The 24,719-nt window shown below is 42.5% G+C and overlaps 1 protein-coding gene across 13 annotated transcripts in view; it reads left to right on the top strand.

Annotated features, from left to right (window-relative positions):
- Nucleotides 1–24,719, top strand: part of JADE3 (jade family PHD finger 3) — a 137,881-nt gene continuing 113,162 nt past the window's right edge. For 6 of the 13 annotated variants that reach the window (XM_031026831.2, XM_081809346.1, XM_081809347.1 and 3 more), the window contains exon 1: nt 336–490. The gene's annotated coding sequence lies outside the window, so the exon portion shown is untranslated. Of the gene's footprint in view, nt 72–335; nt 491–2,407; nt 2,524–6,692; nt 6,710–18,728; nt 18,957–19,285; nt 19,305–24,719 lie in introns of those variants that run through there. The other 7 variants (XM_081809339.1, XM_081809337.1, XM_081809341.1 and 4 more) reach the window with 6 other exon arrangements.

Here is a 24,719-nt window from a genome sequence, read left to right as displayed (position 1 = left end):
GCGCGGCGGTGGCGAAGGCGCCCAGCCCGCCAGAAGAGCGCGCGGCGGGCGGACGGCGGGGAGCCAGTCGGGTAGGGCGAGCGCGGCCGGCGGTGGGGGTGGGGGGGTGACTAGGGGGGGGGCTGGAAGGAAGGGGAAGAGGCGGAGCGTGGGAGCGCACAGTGTCAGGAATACAATAGTGCTCCGCGCCGCTTCAGCCGCCGCCGCTGCCGCCGCCGCCGCCCAACCGCCTGCCCAACGCTGAGGCCTGACGGGCCAGGCGGGCGAGGGCCGAGGGCGGGAGCGGAGGTGCAGGGGGCGGCCCGGGCGGATCAGGCGGCGGGGCGGGGGGCGGGAGTGGGGAGGAGATTAGGGGGCAGGTGCGAGGGAGGGGAGAGAAGAAAGCGAGCGGTTAAGGGGGCGGTTACCACCCCTACCGGACTCGCCCGGCACATTGCCGGGCCCGAGTGTGGAGCCGGGAAGGAAGGAGCCGCGACCTAGCTGCGCAAAGGTAGGCGCCGCTGAAGCTGGACGCGGCGCGAGCGGCGCTGGGGGCGTCGCGCCGGGTGGGCAGCGGCAGTGGCGGCCTCGGGGAGTGGAAACGGGCGCCGCGGAGCGCAACGTCCCGGCCCAGCCTCGCAGCGTTCGGGGGCGCCCCGGCCCCACATCGCGGTCGCTCCGGCGTCCCCAGCGTCTTCGGGCCGAGAGCGTGTGTGGGCTGAGGTAAAGTGCCCGCTGGCCCCTCCGTCGGCCCGGGCAGTGCCCGGTGGCCGACGTGGGGGGGCGGGGGCGGACGCCTGAGCTCCGGCTCGGCTGCAGCTCCGCTCGGGCAGGAATTGAGCGCCATAACTGTTGCGGCCGTTCCCTCCGGTGCCCCCTCCCGGCGCCCCCTCCCTCTCTGTGCTCTGCCTGGTCTCGGGGCTCCCGGGGTCAGACCCGCGGCGGGGGGACCTGCTCTGCGGGCCGCCCGGGGCCGGATGCTCCAGGGAGCGAGGGCGCGCCCCTGGCTGTTTCGATGTTGGGGGGCGTGAAGAACCGAGTGCTTGGGGAGAGGCGGGCCGGGCGGCTCAGGGAGTGGCGAGGCCCCGGGTGAGCCCCAGGTACCCCCGAAGCAGGAGCGCGAGCGCCCCGCGGGCTGGCGAACTTTCCCTCCTCCTCCCGTCATTGTTCGGGCGCTGCCAGTCCCGGGCCGCCGCGGCCGCCGAGCGCCTGGCGGTCCGGGGGGTGGGAAAAGCAGGAGGGCTTTGCGAATCTTACGGGAAAAATTTCCCACCGCTGGGCACGGCAAAGTTAACTTTTCTCCAGCGATCGAGTTGGTTTTATTCCCTCGGCCGTGGGGCGATCGATTTAAAAAAAGAGAGAGAGAGCCTCCTTTCAATCTTTTTCTCTCGCTTTTCAGAGCCACTGCTTTGGTGAAGTCTGGCTTTAAATTGCACAGGGCAACCTGCGTTTATTATTTGTGAGGAGGCAAAGGGGGGGGGGCGGGATCTCGAGTGAGTGACCATAATGGTGGTATGTGAAGGCATGTTTAAAAGTTGGTATCATTGTGTAGCCCTGGGACATATGTAGTTCCCAGGCATTTGGCAAGAAACTTGTTTGGCCGCTTCTCTGACTTTCTGAGTTGCTAGGAAATCCATGGCCTCGGATGTGCGCAAGGTTTTTTGATGTGAGAACCGTTTATCTGTGAAGCTGAGGATGGGATCCCCGCCCCCCCCCCCCCCAACGCCGTCTGATTGTATAAGAAATCAAAACCGTGTTGATGGTGATTTCAGTGGCCTGGAGGGAAAGGCGACCTCATTCCCGGTATTCAGTCTGATAAAGATAACTGTCTGCTTCTCTCTAAACTCTGAAAGTAATGGAAAATAATTTAGGTAAAGACGGGTTGCACAACATCTTGGCTCAGTTTAAGCAACCCAGAATCCACTTTCCCAGAGTAGTTCTCTTAAATACCTTCCCTGAAGGCACTTCTTGCCAGCCTGGGGGTGGGGGTGAGGGTGAGAAAGGAGTCGGTCTGAACAAAGCATTGTGTTTTATTTAATTTAATATTTTCATAACATCTGTAAACAATGGGAATGTGGATCCCTGCCGCTGTGCCCTTTGAATACCGTAGTTTTCATGCTTTTATAGCATCATGTGATTACTCTCTGGATAAGTGAAACTAGATTTTTTCTTTTGCGTTTAGCCGAGGAGTATTGTACCTCCATAACATATCATTTTCTTTTGCATTTAAAGTGAGCTCTGAGCTGAAATACTTGAATTGTAAAAGGTAATACCTCTCCTCAAGGGGTGAAGGGATTACGTGAGATCTTTGGGACGTGCGTCTCAGTATTAGCTACCATCATTGCCACCTTTTCTTTAACTGTGGTCTTCTCTACAGTTTTGTTTGCTAGAGACGAGTTCCTAACCCAATATCTTTGCCTTAAAACAGTTCCTTGCATTTTTCATCCAGTCAGTTCTGGAATACCCAGGGATGCAGGTCTGGTTCTAGAACCCAAACATTGTCTCCTACCTTTCTGAGTCATGTTGCCGTGCTTTGGCAGTATGGTAAGTGCCTTCTCACTTTTAGTAGCCTGTGAATCTTGGTCACAGGTAGGAGAAAGTGGAAAAGGGCTTTCCACCCCTTTCTGAAGGGTTTGTGGTCAACTGGGAGCCAGGAGTGACTCAGAAAGCAGCCTTGGGGGTGCCCATGACCCACCTTCTGGCCTGTAGATGAAGTTCCCAGAAGCAGGACACGTGATGATGCAGGGCTCTCATCATAGTTGAGACAGATGGGTTAGTGAAAGTAAAAATAAAGAACAAAGGATGTTAGGCTGGTAGGTTGGGTATGATCCTCTCCTTTGATAATGCTTGTCTTTTCCCTCCCTTGTGTTCCATCAACCATAACAATCCACTTCTCCCCTAAGCTACACAAATCTATTTCTTCTTTTTGCCCACTACTTTGAGGTCTGACTGGAACTAGGCAACTATTTGGGGGAAGGTAAGGGGAGGCAGGAGGCCCTGGGTGTTTGTGAAGACATGGCATTACAGAGGGCTCTTACAGGCCTTGATCAGGGATAGAGAGGTTGAATATTATCATAGGACATAATGCACCTACTTCCTCATGAAGGTTACGCAAAGCAGGAGCTGAGGAAGGTAGAGCTCATATGCTGGCTTACATTTAAAAAAAATCTCTTACAGGGAATAACTTATATACATCACCTTATAGGTGAGGAATGGGTGTTGGGTGACACCCATCTGGCACTCTCCTGAACTGGCTTATATGGGGACACTTCAGTGGTTTAGCAGTTTCTCCCTGTTCAGTTACAGTGGCTGGGAAAGCTGAAGCAGTCTGGTTTGTGGGGAGAATCTAGGGTGAATGGGTAAAAATGATGAGCAAATAAAAAGGTGCTAGCAAATGGTCATTAAAGACCAAGTAACTACTGCTTTGAGTTTTCTGTTTTCTGAAATATTTGTGACTCCCCCATGGTTATTTTTGCCTCCTCCCTGTAGGTCTCTCCATAGACAATAGCAGCAAAGTTCTTACCATCAGAACTGCCTCTGTGCTTCTCTTGGGTGACAGAAAGAAGGGTCCTGGGGAGAATTTGCCTAACGCCATAGCTAAGTTTGGGAAAAGTAACTGAAAAGGCAGTCAACTGAAGAAAGTAGGTAGGGGGCCTGGTGTGGGGAAATGGTACTGGTGTTTTTGACTGATAGGAGATGCCCATGCATTGATTAATACTCTTTAAGCAGTAAATAATTTTTTTTTAAGATTTTATTTATTTATTTATTTATTTATTTGACGGCGAGAGAGGGAACACAAGCAGGGGGAGTGGGAGAGGGAGAAGCAGGCTTCCCGCTGAGCAGGGAGCCCAGTGCTGCGGGGCTTGATCCCAGGACCCTGGGATCACAACCTGAGCCAAAAGCAGATGCCCAACGACTGAGCCACCCAGGCACCCCTAAGCAGTAAATAATTTAATCTCTGTCACAACCCAGAGGCCATAGCTGAGCCCTACTACCCAGGTAGCTCCTTGTCCCTTGATACTGGCTGATAGGCAAGGAAATCCGAGCCTGGAATGTGCTTTTTGAAATAGCTGACAAGAGAATATGGTACCAGCATGGCCAGTACACCAGACCTTGTGTGTTGTAATCTCCTGGGAAAGTTCTTCTTCTTCCTTTTTAGATTTTAAAAAACTTATTTTGATTATAATTACAAAAAGTTGCAAGAATAGTACAAAGAACTTCTGTATTCCCTTTACCCAAGGTCACTAATTATCAATAGTTTGCTCCCACTTGCTTTATCATTTGCTCTTCTGTTTCTTTTTCTGAGCCATTTGAAAGTAACCATTGAGAGATTAGCACTTGTCAAGGGCATCCTGTCCTGAAGCGTGGCTCAGATGTATCCATGGGGTATAGCAGAACTTTGGTGGTGATGCAGGGCCCCAGAGGTAAAGTGAAGTCTAACCTGTAGCTGTAAAGCACATATGTGTAATTCACATGGAATCTCTGGTGCTAGATATGGAAATCATTAACCGTTGTAAAAGTGGTTAAGATAAACTCCCCTTTTGTCATCACTCATGTCAGGTTTGTTCCCAACTATGCCAAACTTCAGCATTGTTATGAAAATCCACTCCACCACTCCCCAACTTTGCAGCTGTAATGTATTCTCCAACATTTTCATTTAATTCATTCAGCAGACATCTGTGGAGTGCCTCCTATTTGCTAGGGGTATAAGAGGTGAAAGATAACTCATCCCATTAAGAGTTCAACATCCAATGTAAAGGAAGAAAGAAATCTAACACAGTCAGAGGGAAGAGCATTCTGTTGAAGGAGTTTACACGAGGTGCTTAGAACACCGGACTGGTTAAGGATCTGAAGAATAGATACCTGGGAGTTGAATGTGAAGATCCATTTTCTCTGAGACTTGCTGCTCTTAGATAACAAGGCTCATGAGTTAGGGGAGCCTTTGGTGTCGTATACCCAGCACAAGCAATGGGGTCGGGCCAACTTGGATTCTACCACTTGATCTGGGCCAGTACTTGACTTCTCTATGCCTCAGTTTCTTCATCTGCCTAATTTGACATCTCCGAGGTAATAATTAATTGAGGTAATAATTGCTCTGTAAACATTAATTTTATCTCCCCCCTCCCCAAATGCAGTATGTGAGGAAATAGCATGAGCAGTATTAGGTATTAAGGTGGGATCCAAGGGGGTGTTTCTGTTTTCCCTACAAATAAATGTATAGTTGCTAATTGTACTGAGAGCTATGATGGAGATCCCTATAAGGGATCATAACAACAACGGCTATGATTTGTTAACCATTTCCTGTGTACTGAGTACTGTGCTAAGTATTTAACATAGAATATCTCTCTGAGATGTAAGGCAAAGGTAACTTGCCTATGGTCACACAGCAAGTAAGAGGTAGAATGCTTTTATAAGGGAAACTAGCAAGGTGCCCTGGACCCTGAATAATGAGCAGGAATAAGCGAGGTAAAAGAAGGGATTGCCAGGCAGAGGGAATACCAGGTGTTGTGAGGACTCTGAGGTGGAAGAGAGATGTGGAAGGGATCCACAGAGGTTTGGCTAGGACCTGGGGAAAGAGAGATGAGATAGGCAGGGGGAGATTGACAGGGCCTTATGGGATCTCATTAAGGAGCTTGTGCTTTATTCCAAGGGCGGTGGGAGGCTGCTGGAAGGTGTTTTTCACCTTAAACCATCCGGGGGGGTGGGGGGGGCGTGGCCTGTGTAATCCGGAAAAGCATCTAGTGAGGCCTAAACAAAAGTAGCTTAAAGTAATTTCCCCTTCAGTGTCCCACTTTGTGATCCAATGGAGGCAATGTTTCTGGCCCAGATGTGTAGATCTTAAAGTTTCTACTGCCCACCATTAACACAGCTAAAAAGAGTTGCTGTGTTGCTGGAAGAAGCTGGTCCTGCAGAATGCTTCTAGATGGTTTAATTAGGCTTATATATTTGATGCTTTTTAGGCTGCATTAAGGGAGCTCTTTCAGTTTTCACTGAGCCCTGTCAAATGGGGAGAAAAAGTAAAATTGGGAGAACTAATTCCTGGAAACCTGAGTTGTTGTTCAGTGTTAGAAATGGAACTGTTGAGTATAAGACTTCGGTTTAAATATATCATGATAAGGATGCTTCAGTGACTAAATGGAAATTTTTAATGTTTTTTGTTTTTTTGGTATGTGCCATCTGTGATGGCAGACAGCACATTTGTGAGAATCTGGGAAGACTTAGGCATTTTTTCAGTACTTACATATTTATTTATTCTCATCCAGGTACTGCAGGTTTTTCTGTTTGAAACTATTTTTTATGTGCAGAATCAACTGCACAGGAAGAAAACCAGTGTTCTTGTCCCCTTTCCATATGTACCAGACCACAGACATATTTACTTTGAAGTAAATGTGTCAATTAGCTTTTTTTTTTTTTTTTTGGCAGGGAGGGTTGTTAGCTGGTGGTTGGATGATCTAGGATGGCCTTGTTCGCCTAACTGGTGGCTGTCAGGCCGGGTCGTCTAGGAGGCCCTGAGCGAGGATGGCTCATCTCCACTCCCAAGTGGTCTCTCCTTCAGCTGGCTGCTCTGGATCTGTTCACATGGTCGTCTCAAAGGCACAAAGAGCAGCAAGCGAGAGCAAGCACTTCTCAAGTGTCTGCTCGTGCCACATTTGGTATTGTCCCATCAGCCAAAGTAGGGAAGTGCTTCTTGGCCAAGCCCAGAGTCATTGTGGGAGAGAACAATCTAAAGGTACAAATACAAGGAGGTGTTTTTAACTGGGGACCATTACTGCAGTAATGCATAATAATTACTAATGAATATAACCTCTTTTCCTTTGATAAATCTTATTAAACACTCATTTCTAAATGTAGTGTATTCTTTTTTTTTTTTTTTTTTGAGAGAAAGCTGGGGAGGAGAGGGGCAGAGGGAGAGGGAAAGAGAATTTTAAGCAGGCTTCACACCCAGTGTGGAGCCCAACGTGGGGCTCAGTCTCACGACCCTGAGATCATGACCTGAGCTGAAGTCAAGAGTCAGATGCTTAACCGACTGAGCCACCCAGGCACCCCTAAATGTAGTGTATTCTTGAAACTAAGTAATATGATTGTGCCATCTTCTCTTCTACTAAGTGTGGAGCTGAGTGATAGTTTTTCTAGAAGGAAACCAAAGATCCCGGGACCCTGGGATCATGACCTGAGCCTAAGGCAGACGCTTAACTGACTGCCACCCAAGGCATCCTTATAAATAAAATCCTTAAAAAAAAGATGAGTCCCTGGGTTTCCTCAACCTCCTGTTCAACTGTTCCTGCAACTGGACCCTAGGAAGCATGTGTGGGAGACTGAGGAGAAGGCTCACTTTGTACATCTTAGAGATGTACATTCCTCCAGAAATTGCCTGGTGATAGAATCTCAGCTTCCTTTCTTTCCTCCTAGGATAAAAATTAATGTGCTCTGGATATAGGTCCCCTTGCAAGTGGCTTGACTGCTCACTGATCTTGTGTGGCTGTTATCGAAAGAGTCTTTGGGGTGGGGCGCCTGGGTGGCTCAGTTGGTTAAGGGTTTGCCTTCGGCTCAGGTCATGATCCTGGGGTCTTGGGATCGAGCCCCGCATCGGGCTCCCTGATCAGTGGGGAGACTGCTTCTCCCTCTCCCACTCCCCCTGCTGGTGTTCTCTCTCTCGCTCTCAAATAAATAAGTAAAATTTAAAATTTATCTGAATTTTATTTAAAAATAAAATTTATTTGAGAGCGAGAGAGAGAACAGAAACAGGGGGAGCTGTAGGCAGAGGGAGAAGCAGGCTCCCTGCTGAACAAGGAGCCCGATGCAGGACTCAATCCCAGGACCCTGGGATCATGACCTGAGCCTAAGGCAGACGCTTAACTGACTGCCACCCAAGGCATCCTTATAAATAAAATCTTTTAAAAAAAAATGAGTCCCTAGGGCACCTGGGTGGCTCAGTCGGTTAAACGACTGCCTTCGGCTCAGGTCATGGTCCTGGAGTCCCGGGATCAAGTCCCACATCGGGCTCCCTGCTCGGCAGGGAGTCTGCTTCTCCCTCTCCCACTCCCCGTTTGTGTTCCCTCTCTCGCTGTGTCTTTCTCTGTCAAATAAATAAATAAAATCTTAAAAAAAAAATTAAAAAAATAAAAAAATAAAAAATAAAAAAAAAAATGAGTCCCTGGGTTTCCTCAACCTCCTGTTCAAGCTTTACCCCCCCAAACCTTAGGGTACTAGGCTGTACTGCGCTTTGTAGTCAAGCAAAAAGATGGTTAATTGGAAATCCATCACTACCTGGAAGATGGGAGAAACATCTGCAGCTTTTCTTCACAACCTTTATGTGATTTATAGTTTTTACCTGAGAAGAAATCCTTATTTGGGCATTATAATAAAGACAAAGGATTCTCTGTAGGTGTATTTTACTTGGTCAAGATTTTAAAGTCTCCCTGTGGTTGCAGTGAAGAATCCAGTATTGTGCTGTGAAGTGAGTGGTCAGTGATCAGCAATTTGGGGCATGAGCCTTTGACCTTTGCTTGTGAAGTTTTCAGAAGTAACACCTTTCACATAAACTGAAATAGGCTTTGCAACCAGCTCTGGCCTGAAATATATTCCATGAAAATGCAGCTGGACCCTAGGAAGCATGTGTGGGAAACTGAGGAGAAGGCTCACTTTGTACATCTTAGAGATGTACATTCCTCCAGAAATTGCCTGGTGATAGAATCTCAGCTTCCTTTCTTTCCTCCTAGGATAAAAATTAAAAATGGAAAATCCCTGACATTTTAAAAGTCAGTGACTTGAAAATAGCCTTCAAAATTATAAATGTATATATCATTTGACCCAGCAAACACTTCCAGGAATTTATTCAACAAATATTTTCATATTACTTAGAGTATTATTTATAATAGCAAAAGATTGGTTAATATTCTAAGTATCAGTCAAGGCTTGGTTGTACAGTAGAATATTACACTGATATTGCATGATTTCTAAGATGTACAAAATGAAAAACAAGAAACAGAACAGTGTGTATTGTATGCTACCATTTGTGACAGCTACTGGGGGCAATAATGTGTACTGTATAATATATATATTTTGGCTTACATAGACATAAAATATTTCTAGAAGGATGTTCAAGACACTGATAGCTTTAGGGCATATATAGCCAGGGTAGAGAGTTGGAGGAAGATTTTTTACTGTATAAACTTTTATGTACACCTTTAAAATTTTTTTTTTTTTGGTTGTCAAATGATCCTTCATTGAAACATTTTCCTTTGTAGTTCTTAATTAGGTGGGCATTCCACTGCAGCACTGTTGATGTCATCTATGATGTCATGAGGGTGGCGGCCATCAACACTGCAGCCCACAGATTGGGCAGTCCCCAGGATCTCTTTTTTTTTTTTTTTAAAGATTTTATTTATTTATCTGACAGAGAGAGAGACAGGAGAGAGGGAACACAAGTAGGGGGAGTAGGGGAGGGAGAAGCAGGCTTCCTGCTGAGCGGGGAGCCCGATGTGGGGCTCGATCCCAGGACCTTGGGATCATGACCTGAGCCGAAGGCAGCCGCTTAACCAACTGAGCCACCCAGGCGCCCCCCCCCCCCCAGGATCTCTTTAATGGTTCCAGAGAGTTCTCTAGCTAAACATCGGTGCTGCATCTGTTGGGCAGTGTTGACAATCTCATCAAAAGTGATATTTCCACTGTGCTTAATGTTTTTCTGCTTCTTTCTGTCTCTTGGTGGTTCCTTGAGGGCTTTGATAATCAGGGCAGAGACAGAAGATACCACTTCAGTCTGGGCCTGTCTGTTCTGAATGGTCAGTTTCACTGTCATCCTCAGACCCTTCTAATCACCGGTTGCCTTGGCGATGTCATTACCAACCATTTTTGGAGACAGACCCGGGTGGGGGGGGGGGCTGATCTTTGGGGCCAGGGCAGACATGGCACCAACTTCCCTACCAGTTCTCCTCAGGTCTAAGACTTTGATCTCATTGGGGTCAAACATAGGCGGTATGGTGGAGACAGCTGGTGTTAGATGAATCCGGATTCGGGAGGACGGAAGACAGTTGCACCTTTACCTCCTCAGAGCCAAAAGTCACAAGTACCTTTCGAATTTTAAGCCATGTGAATATATTACCCTATTTTAAAAATCAAATACATTTATTTAAAAAGCGATGGTATATGGTGATGGTGATGTGAACTTCATGGACTCCCACCCAAGTTGATCTGGTCAGAGCTATTCCTGTTAAAAAATATATATATCCAGTCAGTTTTGTTTCCTAGAAATGCCTCAGAATAGTGTACTTCTGAATTTTTAGCTAAAGTCCTGCCTGTTCCAGAATGTCATATGAGTGGAATCATACAATATTTAGCCTTTTTGGGTCTGGCTTCTTTTACTTGATTCATCCATGTTATGTGAATTAATAGCATGTTCCCTTTATCACTGAAAAGTATTCCAATTTATGGATGTACCACAGTTTGTACATTTACCTGTTGAAGGACAACTTGGCTGCTTCCAGTTTCTTGATGATTATGAATAAAGCTGCAGTAAACATTAGCATACAGATTTTTTTGTGAAACATAAGCTTTCAGTTCATTTGGGTAAATAACCAGGAGTGGGATTGCTGAGTTTTTATAAGAAACTGCCAAACTGGGTGCCTGGGTGGCTCAGTTGGTTAAGCGACTGCCTTCAGCTCAGGTCATGATCCTGGAGTCCCTGGATCGAGTCCCACATCGGGCTCCCTGCTCGGTGGGGAGTCTGCTTCTCCCTCTGACCCTCCCCCCTCTCGTGTGCTTTCTCTCTCTCATTCTCTCTCTCTGAAATAAATAAATAAAATCTTAAAAAAATATATATTAAAAAAAAAAAAGAAACTGCCAAACTGTCTTCCAAAGTGGCTCTACTGTTTTGCATTCCCACCAGCCATGAATATGAGGTGTGTGTCAAGTTTCATTTTCCTGCATGTGGATGTCCAGGAGTTCCAGAACCATTTGTTGAAAAGACTATCCTTTCTCCATTATTATTGCTTTTGCACCTGTGTCAAAAATGTGGCTGTGCATGTGTGGGTCTATTTCTGGGCTCTCTTTTCTGTTGCATTGATCTGTGTGTCCGTCATTGTGCTATTACCACACTGTCTTGATTACTATAGCTTTATAGTAAGTTTTGAAATTAGGTAATATGAGTACTCTTACTTTTTTCTTCTTTACCAGAATTATAGTGGTAAGAGAGGACATTCTTAACTTGTTCCAGTCTCTCACCATTAAGTATGATGTTAGCTGTAGAGTTGTTTTTTTTTAAGATTTTATTTATTTGAGAGAGCGAGAGAGAGAGAGCACAAGCACAGCAGAGAGAGGGAGAAGCAGATTCCTGGCCAAGCAGGGATTCCGACATGGGGCTCAGTCCCAGAACCCTGAGATCCGTGACCTGAGCTGAAGGCAGACGTTTAACCAGCTGAGCCACCCAGGCACCCCTAGCTCTAAGTTTTTAAAATATACATACCCTGTTGTGCTGAAAAGAGTTACCATAGCAGTCCTGACGGTGCTTACTATCTTTAGAAGGCCTTCTTGTAAGATTGGCCCTTGGCTGGTGTCTTGAAAATTGGCTTTTCAAACATTTTGAAAATAACATATTATATTCAACCTTCATTTATTCCTTTTCCAGTGTTACTCATTTCTTTATGCTAATCCAAGCTCCGACTTTAATCATAACCTTTCTGCCTGAAAAATTTTTCCTCAACATTTCTTTTGTGCCAGGTCTGCTGACAGTAAATTCTTTGCTTTTGTTGGATAAAGTCTTTTTTTTTCTTCACTTCCGAAGGACATTTTCATGGGATATGGAATTCTGAGTTGACAGTTTTTTTCCTCTTCAACATATTATTCCACTGTTGCCTTGTTTGCATGGTTTCTGATAAGTCTGCTATAATTTTTATCCTTGTTTCTCTGTAGTTAATGTCTTTTTTCCTCTGACTGCCTTCGAGCTCTTTGTCTTTGCCTCGATGTGGCTTTTTAATTTTGTCATATTTATCCTGCTTGGTGTTCTTCTGAGCTTCTTGTATCTGTGGATTGTTGTCTGTCACTAATTTTGGAGAGTTCTCAGTCATTATTTTTTTTTTTTTAAAGATTTTATTTATTTATTTGACAGAAAGAGACAGTGAGAGAGGGAACACAAGCAGGAGGACTGGGAGAGGGAGAAGCAGGCTTTCCGCTGAACAGGAGCCCGATGCGGGGCTCAATCCCAGGACCCTGGGATCATGACCTGAGCCGAAGGCAGACGCTTAACGACTGAGCCACCCAGGCGCCCCTCAGTCATTATTTTTTCAAATGATTCTTGTATTCCATTCTCTTTTTTTTATTCCCCTGGAATTCCAATTACAAGTACGTTACACCTTTTGATATTTTCCCATAGTTCTTGTATGCTGTGTTCTATTTTTTCACTCTTTTGTCCCTTTTTGTTTTAATTTTTATTGATCTGACCAATAAACTCAATTGTTACGCTCACTGATTCTTTCCTTGGCTGTGTCAAGTCTACTGTTGAGCATGTTGTTGTTTTTTTGTCTTTTTTTTTTTTTTTTAGCATGTTGGGTTTTTTTTTTTTACTGTTCTTTTTTTAAGTTCTAGCATTTCCATTTGATTATTTCTTATACTTTCTATCTTTCTGCTGAAATTATTCATCTGGTCTTGCATGTTGTCTATCTTTTCCATTAGAGTCTTTAATATATTAATCATAATTCTTCTAAATTTCATTTCTGATAATCCCAACATCTGTGTCATACTGAGTCTAAATCTGATGATTGCCTTGTCACTTGGAATATTTTCTTGCCTTTCATTATGCCACATAATAAAAAGCTGAACATGGCTGAAAAGCTGTTGAAACTGAACATGGGCAAGAGATACTGAGTTAAATATTTGATATATTTGGAGAAGAACACAGGTGTCCTTCTGCTAGGCCTTTAGTGTGGGGATTTGAGTTAATCTAGTCAGGCGTTGGCTTGTGTTTGATGTTTGTTATTGGTAGGGCACCAGAGATTTCTGATTCCTCTAGTGATACCTTCTTTTTGACTCCTGCTTGGCTTTGGGTTTTTCCTTTGTGCTGTTTCCCAAGAGCTGTCTGTTACAGCCCTCCCAGTTGTATTCCACTTTACTAACTACGTAGCTGGTTTGCCAAGTGGTAGATGGTGGAGGAGGAGGGAGTTCCCTGATGATTTGACTTGGACTTAGGCAGCTATTGGAACCTGGGTCTAGAGTATGTCCTTTACAAGAATTCCTGCCCCTCCTCCAGGGGTGAAGCTTCTTTTCCTTTTTCCTGTCTTCCTTTTCCCCAGCTGCAGTGAGTACCCACCAGCATCCTTAAGCCAAGGGTTTTAAGTCCTTCCCCCTGCAGATTAAGGCTATTGTTCTGTGCTGGAGATAAAGGAAAAGTGTCTGGGTAGATTTCAGTGGGCGTTGTTTTCCTCAGCCAACCAGCACCAGGATGAGCTTTCTCTGGGATTTTCCCTGATTCTTTCCATAAGAGGTGGTGGGATTCCTGTAGGAAACACTTGTCAGAGGATGGGAATTCCTCCACCCCATGTGGAGCCTAAGAGCTTCATACTCTCATGACATCCCATACTCTGGTCTCCAGTAAGTAATTCTAGTTTGATCTTCCTACCAACTTACATGCTGGGATCCTATGTTTACCTGCAGGCATCTCTCTTCAGATATCTGGATGGTGGTTTTGCCCTGTATTCAGTTTTTGATAGGTCCAAGAAGAGTCATTGGTTTTTCAGTTTGTCTGGTAGCTTCTTTTTTGTAAGGGTGAGAATGATGGCTTTCCAGTCCTTTACATATCAGCTGAAACCTGCTCCTGAAATAAGTTTTAATCTACATAAATGTCTGATGCAGTGCATGGCCCCTAGAAACTCAGTACAGATTAGTTTTTCCTTTTTTTTTGTCTCACCTCCTTGAATTTTATGGTTTTATGGGTAGGGAGCCAGGAATAATTGATTCTGGTTTGGGTTCTGCCTATCTTAGGTTTTAAAAACCTCTGCACTGCTGGCATTATGTTGTTATATGTTTTTCTTGCTGTCTGCCAGAATTCTATGTATGCCTTTGTAATTATTGAGAACATTGTTAGCACTCAGTCATAATTTGCCTCATTCAGAATTAGAGTGTGATTTAGTGTTTCTACAGTATAAGTTTTGTGAGTGACCATGTGTTTGTCATTTTTATTCCCCACATTTCCAGGTGCAATTCAGTTCAGCAAATATTTAAGTGCCCACTGTGCTATGACGCACTAGGTGTTGAGTAGAATACAAGCATGACCTGGTAAGTGGAGTAACTGAGAGGTTCTCAAAGGCAATGGAGACCCTTTGGATGTAAAGATACTGCAACTTGGGAAATAGCTCCATTTCGATGTAGAAGGATTAAAAAAAGTTTTTTAATTCTGTTTTTAGTTATATTAGAGATATACTAGAGATGCATTCTAGGAAAAATTGTAAAGTTGTAGAAAGAGCCATGGTTGTCCATGACATCCTTATAACATCCTCATTTCATCACATTCTCCTTCCCAGGGTTAATTTTTATTACTTACTTTTGTTTTACTATGCAAATTGCATACTATGCAAATATCATGCCATCTAATAATTTACTGAAATATATATATTTTTAAGGGACTAAGCACACAAATTCTGTTAACTTTTAAGGAATGTTTGTTTAAAGGGATAACTCACCATTCAGTTTGGATGTGTGGCCTGATTTTTTTTTTTGCTTCACATTATAGTCAACTCTTAATTTTTAAATCTGAAAACTATTGTTAATGACAGGTAGAACCATAAAAAGTCATATAGTAAAATTGACTTTTGGGGGGGTATGCATAGTCATGTGGATTTAGATACATGTATAGATCAGTGTAACTACCATCATAATCAAGGTGCAAAGTAGTCCCATCACCCAAACAAAATCCTTTGTGTTACCTCTTCAGTCACACTTTTCCCACCCCCAACCCTTGACAGCCACTGATCTGCGCTCCGTTACTAGTTTTATCACTTTGAGGATGTCACATAAATGGAATCAAACTGAATGTAATCTTTTGAGTCTTGCTTTTTTTCACTCAGCATAATGCTTTTGAGATTCATCCAAGTTGTGTATATCAATAGTTTGTTCCCTTTTTATTGTTGAGTAGTATTCCATTTTAGAAATGTACCACATTTGGGTCGCTACTAGTTTTTGGTAATTATAAGTAGAGCTGCTATAAGAATTCACGTGCAAGTGTTTATGTGCACATACAGTTGCAGTTTTCTAGGGCAAATAACCTGAGAGTGAGATGGCTTAGAGTTATACTAACACAACACTCATGGTAAAACCTTGTTAGCTAGAGTTTGAATGCTAGAATGGATAGAATAGTAGAGACCCAAGTTGTTTGACTCCTGCTTTTGCTTCTTAGTTATGCAACCTTAAGTGAATTTAACCTCTTTGTGGCCCAGTTTCCTCTTTTGTAAAATGAAGGGTTATTTTTTTTTAAGATTTCATTTATTTATTTCAGAGAGAGAGCACGAGCGTAAGCATGAGTGAGGGGAGGGGCAGAGGGAGAAGCAGACACCCTGCTGAGCAGGGAGCCCAATGTGGAGCTCAATCCCAGAACCCTGGGATCATGACCTAAGCCGAAGGCAGATGCCCAGCCAACTGAGCCACCCACGTGCCCCTAAAATGAAGTTAATAATAATAACCAGTGAGATTGTTGTGTGGAATTAATGGCATATTAAGGATAAAATGCTGATCAGTGTCTGGCATACCAAATATTATTATTATTTCATGCTTAACTGAACCCTGTCAGAAACACCCGTCTTTAATTAAAATAGAGAAATTAAGTAATCCATAAGTGTGATGTGTTTAGTAGGCAAGCCTTCAAAGCATGCTGTCTCTAGGGGAAATTTTAAAACTTACCCTCAGTGGTGAAAAAGTTTATGAACATAGGTGTATGGGAGTCCTATGTAACATCCAAAGGTTGTCTGATGCCCAATTTTGATGGTTTTACTTGCCCTCTCAACGTTAAAGAATCATGTTCACTAAAAATTTAGTGCATTGCTATACTTAATAAAGAAGCTGCAAAACTACCTCAGAATCAACTAACATTCATTTAGTGCTTGCCATGTACCAATCTCTAGGATAGGCATTCAAGTGTATAAACCTGAGTACCTCCCCACAAAATAAGTAATTTGGATAATTACTAATTATTTTTATGCTTTTTTTAAAGGTAACTCTTGAGGACGCTGATAAGGCATGATTTCTTAGAGCCCCCATTATGTGAACCATCTATGATATCTCCGATCCTGTCTTGAAACACATCTTTTTACAGGAAACCTCCCCAGTTTTGAGGAGCACATAGAGGAGATAGCAAAACAGCATGCCTACTCAAATCTCTCCCCAGAACACTATGTCATTAGAAAATGCAACAGAGGCCCCTTTCTTGCATAACTGTTATATACTATGGTCTGGCTCAGTCTGAGAAAGCACCAAGGGCAAAAGGCATGTGTTTTCCCCTGGAGAACTTTTCCTATCCTATGAGGTACACACAAAGGGCTACCCAGTCACCTACTAGACAGTGATTGAAAACCAGTATGTGCAAAGAGGAACCTAAATGTCCTTTCTTCTCTTGTCTGTTCAGTTGTTTTGTAATGTATTCACATGCCACAGCCTGTCAACTGTGTTCTTCACCTGGGATTTCAGGGGAAGTCAGTCAAACCAGAAGTCTAGAGCACACAGTCTGGGATGTCATCTCTAAACTGTCCTCACTGCCTCCCCTCCCCAAGTACCACCAACAGTCCAACACTCAGGTTTACCTGGAGCCTTTCCTCACAATTAGAACATCCTTCCCGCTTTCCCCTGCCAATCCTGCTTGGGCCATTTCTTGAAAATTCTAGCCCAGCAAGACACTCCCCCATGCCTCAAAACCCATTCATCTGGATGCCATTCTCTACTCCATATTTCCTTATTAAATCATGTCTTTTCTTTTAAGTAGGCTCCACACCCAGTGTGGAGCCCAATATGGGCCTTGAACTCACAACCCTGAGATCAAGACCTGGGCTGAGATTAAGAGTCAGATGCTTAACCAGCTGAGCCACCCAGGTGCCCCAATCATGTCCTATTCACTTTGTCACCTAATGCCATACTTCCTTACTCTGATCTATTTCATATATACATGACCTGAAGGTTTACAATTAGACTGCCATTCCCAGAGTGGTAGGAAACCCTCAAATTCTCTACATCCTATCTCCCACAAATACCTGAAAGAGAATTGCTGCCTGCTCTTTAATTAACAAACCAAACATCAGTTCTCATTTTGTGTTTAAAAATTACATGTAACATGTTCTAATGGCCACATAAGTCCTGTGGAAAGTGATAGTTTGGGAAATAAATATGTATTTTGTGGACTGTTGAAAGAAAGCTGGTGCTTTGCCATGCTGCCGCTGTGAAAAGTATGGCTATACCGTCTGCCTGGGCAGTCTGGCTTCACGGTATAGATTTACAGCCGAAATTGCAGTAGCCTTTTTCTGGCTCCGTCATGGTTTCTAGCCTTCCCCATAATTCTTTGCCCACTTAAAATGTGAAAGAGCACTAGGAATTTTTGTTTTAATATAGACAAAACTTTGCAAACAGTTGTAACCCTCTTGTCTCATATGAAACCTGCGTCTTATACAGGAGAGAGGTGTGTGTGTGTGTGTGTGTGTGTGTGTGTGTGTGTGTGTGTGTGTTGAGCCTAAGTTTGGCTCTCCCTGGGATAACCAATTTAAATCCAGGATAAACATTTTTCATACTTGAGGGCGCCTGGGTGGCTCAGTCGGTTAAGCATCTGCCTTTGGCACAGGTCATGATCCCAGGGGCCTGGGATCAAGCTCCACAAGCTTCTCCCTCTCCCTCTGCTGCTCCCCCTACTTGTGCTCTCTCACTCACCTCTCTCTGTCAAATAAAATCTTTAAAAAAACATTTTTTATACTTCTAAATAAACCTGGCTGTAAAAGCTCCAGTTATACCCTTTAACCTCTTGAAGAGAATCCATGAAGGCACTTCCCTTTAGGGAAACCATCTCTAGGCTGTTTAGTTGCCATGATCTCTATGCCACTATACCCCAGGCCCAATTCAACTTCCTTCCAGACTGCTATCCACAAAGATGCAAGCTCTAAAGGTCTCTTCCCTATACTACCATTCCCACTCCTGCCACGAGGCCACCACTGACCCCTTGCTGCTCCCTGCATGGTGAGTAGTGTCTGTATTCCTAAGAGCCTAGCAGTTAAAGTCTCCCACATCCAATCACAACCTTTCCCACCATCCTTACCTCTTACTTTTCAAGTCCTCTTCGCTACTCATTCCACCTAAGTGTGCATTCACTAGAATCTAAACATACTATGAGTCATCCTGCTACTTCTGTGTGTACTGCCTTTGCCTGAAGTTTTCCACATTCCTCTGGGTTTGTTCTATCCTGTATATTCCTCAGGACCCGCTCAAAAGTTTATCTTTTTTACCTCACATGGTTCCTTTCACCTTTAAAGGCCCACAGGACTTAATGTGCTCAGCACTCATTTTCCCAAATGGGATGGTGTGATAGAATGGTTAATAGCCACAAAGTCCTTTCACTCCTGTATGTATGTGATTTTGCAGCATCTCCCATCAAGGTAGAGTCTGTTCCTCTACTCTCACAATCTGAGCTGTTCTTGTAACTTGCTTTGGCCAAAATAAAATGCAGTGTGAGTAGCTCTGTGTGACTTCTGAGCCTGGGTCTCAGGAAGTCTTGTAGCTTTCCCCTTGCTCCCTAGGAACCCTGAAACAACCTTGTAAAGAAGCCCAGCTAGCATGCTGGAGGAAGAGATGATGTGGCAAGAGAGGTCAGTCAAGAGCCAACCATCAGACATATGAGTGAGGCCATATTAGAACATTGAGGCCCAGTCACATTGCCAGATGACTAACCATATGAGGGACCCTAAGAAAGACTAACAGAAGAACCACCTAGCTGATTTTACCCCAAATTGCTGACCCACAAAATCGTGAGTACATAAAATGGTTGTTATTTTAAGCCACTAAGTTTTGGGGTGATTTACTGTGCAGTAATAAATAACTGAAAGGGCATGGTTTGTACTGTTGTATTCCCAGGGCCTAGAAGACATGCCCTATGGCAGGTTTTCTTTAGGAGATTATTGTGGATCACTGTCATCATGGTGTCACTCCTCTCTTTACTTAATAGACAAATAAGCTTTCAAATCTTCATGTCTCTCCCTAGCTCTCAAACAGTTCAAAGCTTGGGCTCAATACTGTCTTCAGGAACACCTTGCAGTTTTTCTGTGCTCCGTTGGACCAACATCCATCCATTTGCTCCCTTTGCAGCCCCATGACAGGTTGTACCTCTCAACCCCATGCTGCACCCCTTACTACTTGCCCTTGTTCACTAACTCTGTAGGGTCAACCCATGGACTGCCTGAATGCCATAAAGCTATTCTCAACTTCCCAGCCCTCCACCATGACTTTGAACCCTCATTACGTGATTCACATGTGCTTATAATTAAGGGGGACCTTAGAGATTGTCTCAGACAACCCCTTTGAGTTATGAATGAGGAAAGGAATGCCCAGATAAGAAATAACCATAAAAATGGCTTATTCAGTTCATATGTTGGCAGTATCAATACCAGAATCCACATCTCATGCAGATCATTACTTAGTAGATTGCTTATTTGTGCTTGGTTCATGTGTGTAAAACTGTGCTTCACTGATCAGACTGTAGAAGTTCTTTGGAGGCAGGCATAATTTTTACTTCTGCCTTTTCATACTTTCCTGCTATCCCCAAAGACTAACCAGTGACCACTGGACATATAAGTAGTCAATAAATACTTGTTGATTAATTGACATTTGAAAAGCAATTATACTTGAACTGTTCTGTATCTTTTTTATAAGGTTGCCAAATTTTTGAAAAAATTACTGAAGTATAATTGACGCACAGTGTTATATTAGTTTCAGGTGTACAACATAGTGATTCAACAATTCTGTGTATTCAGTGCTAACCATGATAAGTGTAGTCACCATCTCTCATCATACACTGTTATTACAGTTTTATTGACTACATTCCCTAAGCTGTACTTATCATTTTAAAACTGGAAGTTTTTACCTCTTAATCCCCTTTATCTATTTTGCTCATACCCCCACCCACCTCCCCTTTGTCAACCGCTGGTTTGTTCTCTGTATTTAAGTCTGGATTTTTTTGTCGCCTTTTTTTTCCTGTTTGCTCACTTGTTTTGTTTCTTAAGTTCTACATATGAGTGAAATCATATGGTATTTGTCTTTCTCTGACTTATTTCACATAGCATTATACCCTCTAGGTCATCCATGTTGTTGCACATAGCTGGATTTCATCCTTTTTTATGGCTGTGTAATATTCCTGTGTGTGTTTTTGTGTGTGTGTGTGTGTGTGTACACACACACACCACATCTTTATCCATTTATCTATGGATGAACACTTGAGTTGCTTCCATTTCTTGGCCATTGTAAATAATGCTGCCATAGACGTAGGTGTGCATTTATCTTTTGAAAGTAGTGTGTTTGTTTTCTTTGGGTAAATATCCAGTAGTGGAATTACTGGATCATATGGTATTTCTATTTTTAATTTTTTGAGGAACCTCCATAATGTTTTCCATAGTGGCTGCACCAATTTCCATTCCCACCAGTAGTGCACAAGGGTTCCTTTTCCCCCACGTCCTTGCCAACACTTGTCATTTCTTGCCTTTTTGATGCTAGCCATTCTGACTGGTGTGAGGTGGTATCTCATTGTAGGGAACTGTTCTGTATCTTGTTTGTGGTGGTAATTACAACAGTATGCATTTTTCAAAACTTGAATTGTACGTTAAGAAGGATAGATTATACCGTGTATAGATTTTTAGAATTAAGGTGTAATTCAAGGCAATTATACTGAACAAATCTATTTATTTGATAAATTTGGCAAATATATAGGTTACATGTTACCGTGAGAAAAGGAATTTGGCCCTTTGAAAATAAATTTGTGCATAATAAGTACTCGTGTTAGTTTCCTTCCTCCTTGCACACAAATACTTCAGGATCATCTGTCAAGACTGCTAAAGAAAGCATACATGCCCTAGGAGATGGCTGGATCTTAGATGACTTCTAAGATCCTATGGTTGGTTTGAAAGGCAAATAAATGACTATTTTGGAATGCTTGTGTAAAGTAAAATATATAAGCACTAACTCGCTCTTCTAAAGCTGGCCCCCTAGAACCTTAATTTTACTTACAAAGACTTAGGTATAAAATAAACTGTTAGCCCTCTGTTAGTAGAAATTATTTAAAAATGAAAATAATACAAAAAAGATGGCCAAATGTTCTTTCATTGTTATACTGGAACATTGACTAACAGGTCCACCCAAGGATTATTTCGTTCTCTGGGGGATTGCATCTTTGGAAGTGACATGTTAACTTAAAGATTTTTGTCGGGTAGAGATCTTAAAATTATGTTTGGTAGAAGAAATAATCCCAGAGAGTACAGGTTAACTGTCCTATAGGACATTAACCACTTTTCTGTCCACTTTAGCTATCTTATTGTAGCATTTTTAATTTTAGTACCAATGTATACCAAATCTCTCCAATATTCTTTGAATCAGCCTGGTTCCCTCACTAATAAAGTAGTCTTTGACATGTGTTCACTCTGTATTTGTATGAGGCATGTTTTTAATTTTGAAAATTATATTTTTGACACCCAAAACATCCTACAGCATTGCCTGTGGATCATGCCCTATCCTGTACAAAGTCCCTGAAATCCACTACTGATTGCTAGTTTTAATGCTGTACCGGCAACTTGAAATACCTTTGTGATCATGCTGGTACCTAAAGAGGTCTTCACAGGAAAAACACTGGATACCTCTGCAGAATACTGCAGAAAGACTTTCTGGAACTACTCTCACAAAATGAGAAACTGATGTTCCTTCCTATCATGTTATTGTTCTATTTATAAGCCAAGAGGATGACATTAAGAACCTTTGTTTTAGGAGATCCAGAGCAAACAGACTCACACTGGGCCCTTCTTTCCTGTCAAACACTATTCCTTATAATCCACTTTTGCTAGTAATGGCCATAAAATAACTATATTGGAGCAATAAAAATTGATAAACTACCAGCTGCCTCAAAAATCTAATAGCTTTGGCAAAATATACTGCAGCTCGTTGTGATAGAGCCTCCTTTTCCCTAACAGGTTTTATTTTAACACTTTCCTTTTCACACTACTGAACAGCATAATCAAATCAACAATTCAGCAAATGCCCAGTGTGTTCCAGGCACTAGGCACTGCTCAGCCCTGACCACCCCCGCCCGCCCTCTGCCTCAAGCTGGCTCCACTGGTACTCAGTGTCAATCATTGATTTGCAGTTGTCTAGGATGATAATGGAGAACAGAGTGAGCCCAAATGGAGGGTTGCAGTCTGCCCTGTCAGCACCCACAGAATCAAGCAAAAGAGTGGGTCTTTTTTGCATTAATAAAAGCTTAGTTATCTACAAGACCACTGAGTATTAAATACATACAAATTTGAAACATCCTGTGAAACAGGAAGGGCAGGTTAAAACATGGTTCACTAACAACTGGTATTTATAAATATTCTGAATCAGCTTGATGACTTTATTGAAAGAGGCATAAATCAAATATCTTGCAATAAAAACTCAAATTCAGAAGTAATCCAGATATGGTACCCATTCATACAAAGACCAAAGTGCCAACTTCCCATGCAGCATAGGGAATCCTCTGCAGAGAAATTCTGAACCAAAATTCTAAAACACCAAGGAGGAGGGGGTGGAGTGGGTTAAGGATATGGGACATAAGTAGGGGAAAATTTTTCAACCCATTTTTTTTCCTGGTGATTATTTGCAACAAAATTCTTTAATATTTCACCATAAAGTGTTTTTGAAAAAGTAATCAGTTGGGCCCGCTTCTGCCCTAGGATGTGGAAAGCTGGAAGGAGCATTGCTCTCACCCTTAAAATTTTAAAAAGCCAGCCTGACTTCAGATTCATGACTTCTATTGAACCCATCAGAAATAAGTAGTTTGCTCAAGTATTTGTTGAGAGGAGTCTTTGTTCAAAAAGTTTGGTAGTTTGTTTTCTTGCTGTTGAGGCTTTTTTTAAAAAAAATTTATTTTTAAGATTTTAAGTAATCTCTACACCAGACATGGGGCTTGAACTCACGAACCTGAGATCAAGAGTCACACACTCTACCAACTGAGCCAGCCAGGCCCCATATGTATTTATTTATTTTAAGTAATGTCTACACCCAACATGAGCCTCAGACTCCCCACCTGGAGATCAAGAGTTGCGTGCTCCTCTGATTGAGCCAACCAGGCACCCCTCTTACTGTTGAGTTTTGAGAGTTGTTTTTTTTTTTAATATTCTGGATAAAAAATCCCTGTTGGTTACATAATTTATCAACAAATATTTTCTCTACATCTGTGGCTTGGCTTTTCATTTTCTTAACAGTGTCTGTCACCAAGCAAGATTTTAATTTTGATGAAGTCCAATTTATCATTTTTTTAAAAGGACTCATTAACTCTAGATCATGAAGATTTTCTCCTGTGTTTTCTTCTGAAAGTTTTATAGTTAATATGTTTTACATTTAGGTTTATGCCCATTTCCAGTTAATCTTTGTATATGATGTGAAGTTTAGGTGGAGGTCTGTTTTTTACATGTGGATATCTTACTGGTTCAGCACCATTTGTCCCAAAGACTATCCTTCCTCCTTTAAATTGTTTTTGTACCATTGTCAGACATCAGTTGCCTATATTTATGTGGGTTGATACTGAACTCTCTTTTGTTCCATTGGTCAGTTTTTATCACTTCACCAACACCACTGTCTTGATTACTGTAGCTTTACTGTAAGCCTTAAAATCAGTTAGTGTGTGATTTCTCTAACTGTTCTTTGTAAAATTTGTTTTAGCTATTCTGGATCTTTTGCTGTTCTTTATAAATTTTAGTCAACTTATCTATATTTACAAAAAAATGCTGCTAGGATTTTTATTGGAATTAGATTAAATCTACTGATGAATCTGACGAATATGGAGATAATTGACGTCTTTAATAGGCTGAACATTCCACCACATGAATATAGTATATTTCACCATTTATTTAGATTTTCTTTCATTTCTTCTGTCAGTGTTTTGTAGTTTTCAGCATATAGATCCTGTCCATGTTTTGTTAGATTTATACCTAAATATTTTATTTCTTTGGAGCTATTGTAAATATTTTTTTTAATAATCATTTTCTTATTGTTTATTGCCACCACATAGAAATATGCTTTGTTTTTGAATTGACCTTATATCCTGCTCCCTTGCTAAGCTAACTGGTTGTTATAGGACCTTAAAAAAATTAGATTCCCTGATATATTCTTTTTTTAAAATTTTTTAATTAACATATAATGTATTGTTTGTTTCAGGGGTACAGGTCTGTGATTCATCAGTCTTACACAGTTCACAGCGCTCACCATAGTACATACCCTCCCCAATGTCCATCACCCAGCCACCCCATCCCTCCCACCCCCCTCCACTCCAGCAACCTTCAGTTTGTTTCCTGAGATTAAGAGTCTCTTACGGTTTGTCTCCCTCTCTGGTTTCGTCTTGTTTCATTTTTCCCTCCCTTCACCTATGATCCTCTGTCTTGTTTCTCAAATTCCTCATATCAGTGAGATCATATGATACTTGTCTTTCTCTGATTGACCTAATTCTCTTAGCATAATACCCTCTAGTTCCATCCACATCATTGCAAATGGCAAGATTT

Source organism: Leptonychotes weddellii, chromosome X, assembly GCF_054177405.1.
Source record: "Leptonychotes weddellii isolate Sample4059 chromosome X, ASM5417740v2, whole genome shotgun sequence".
NCBI classification, from domain to species: Eukaryota; Metazoa; Chordata; class Mammalia; order Carnivora; family Phocidae; genus Leptonychotes; species Leptonychotes weddellii.
Note: the sequence above shows the minus strand (reverse complement) of the source record. Positions and strands in the feature narration are given on the sequence as shown.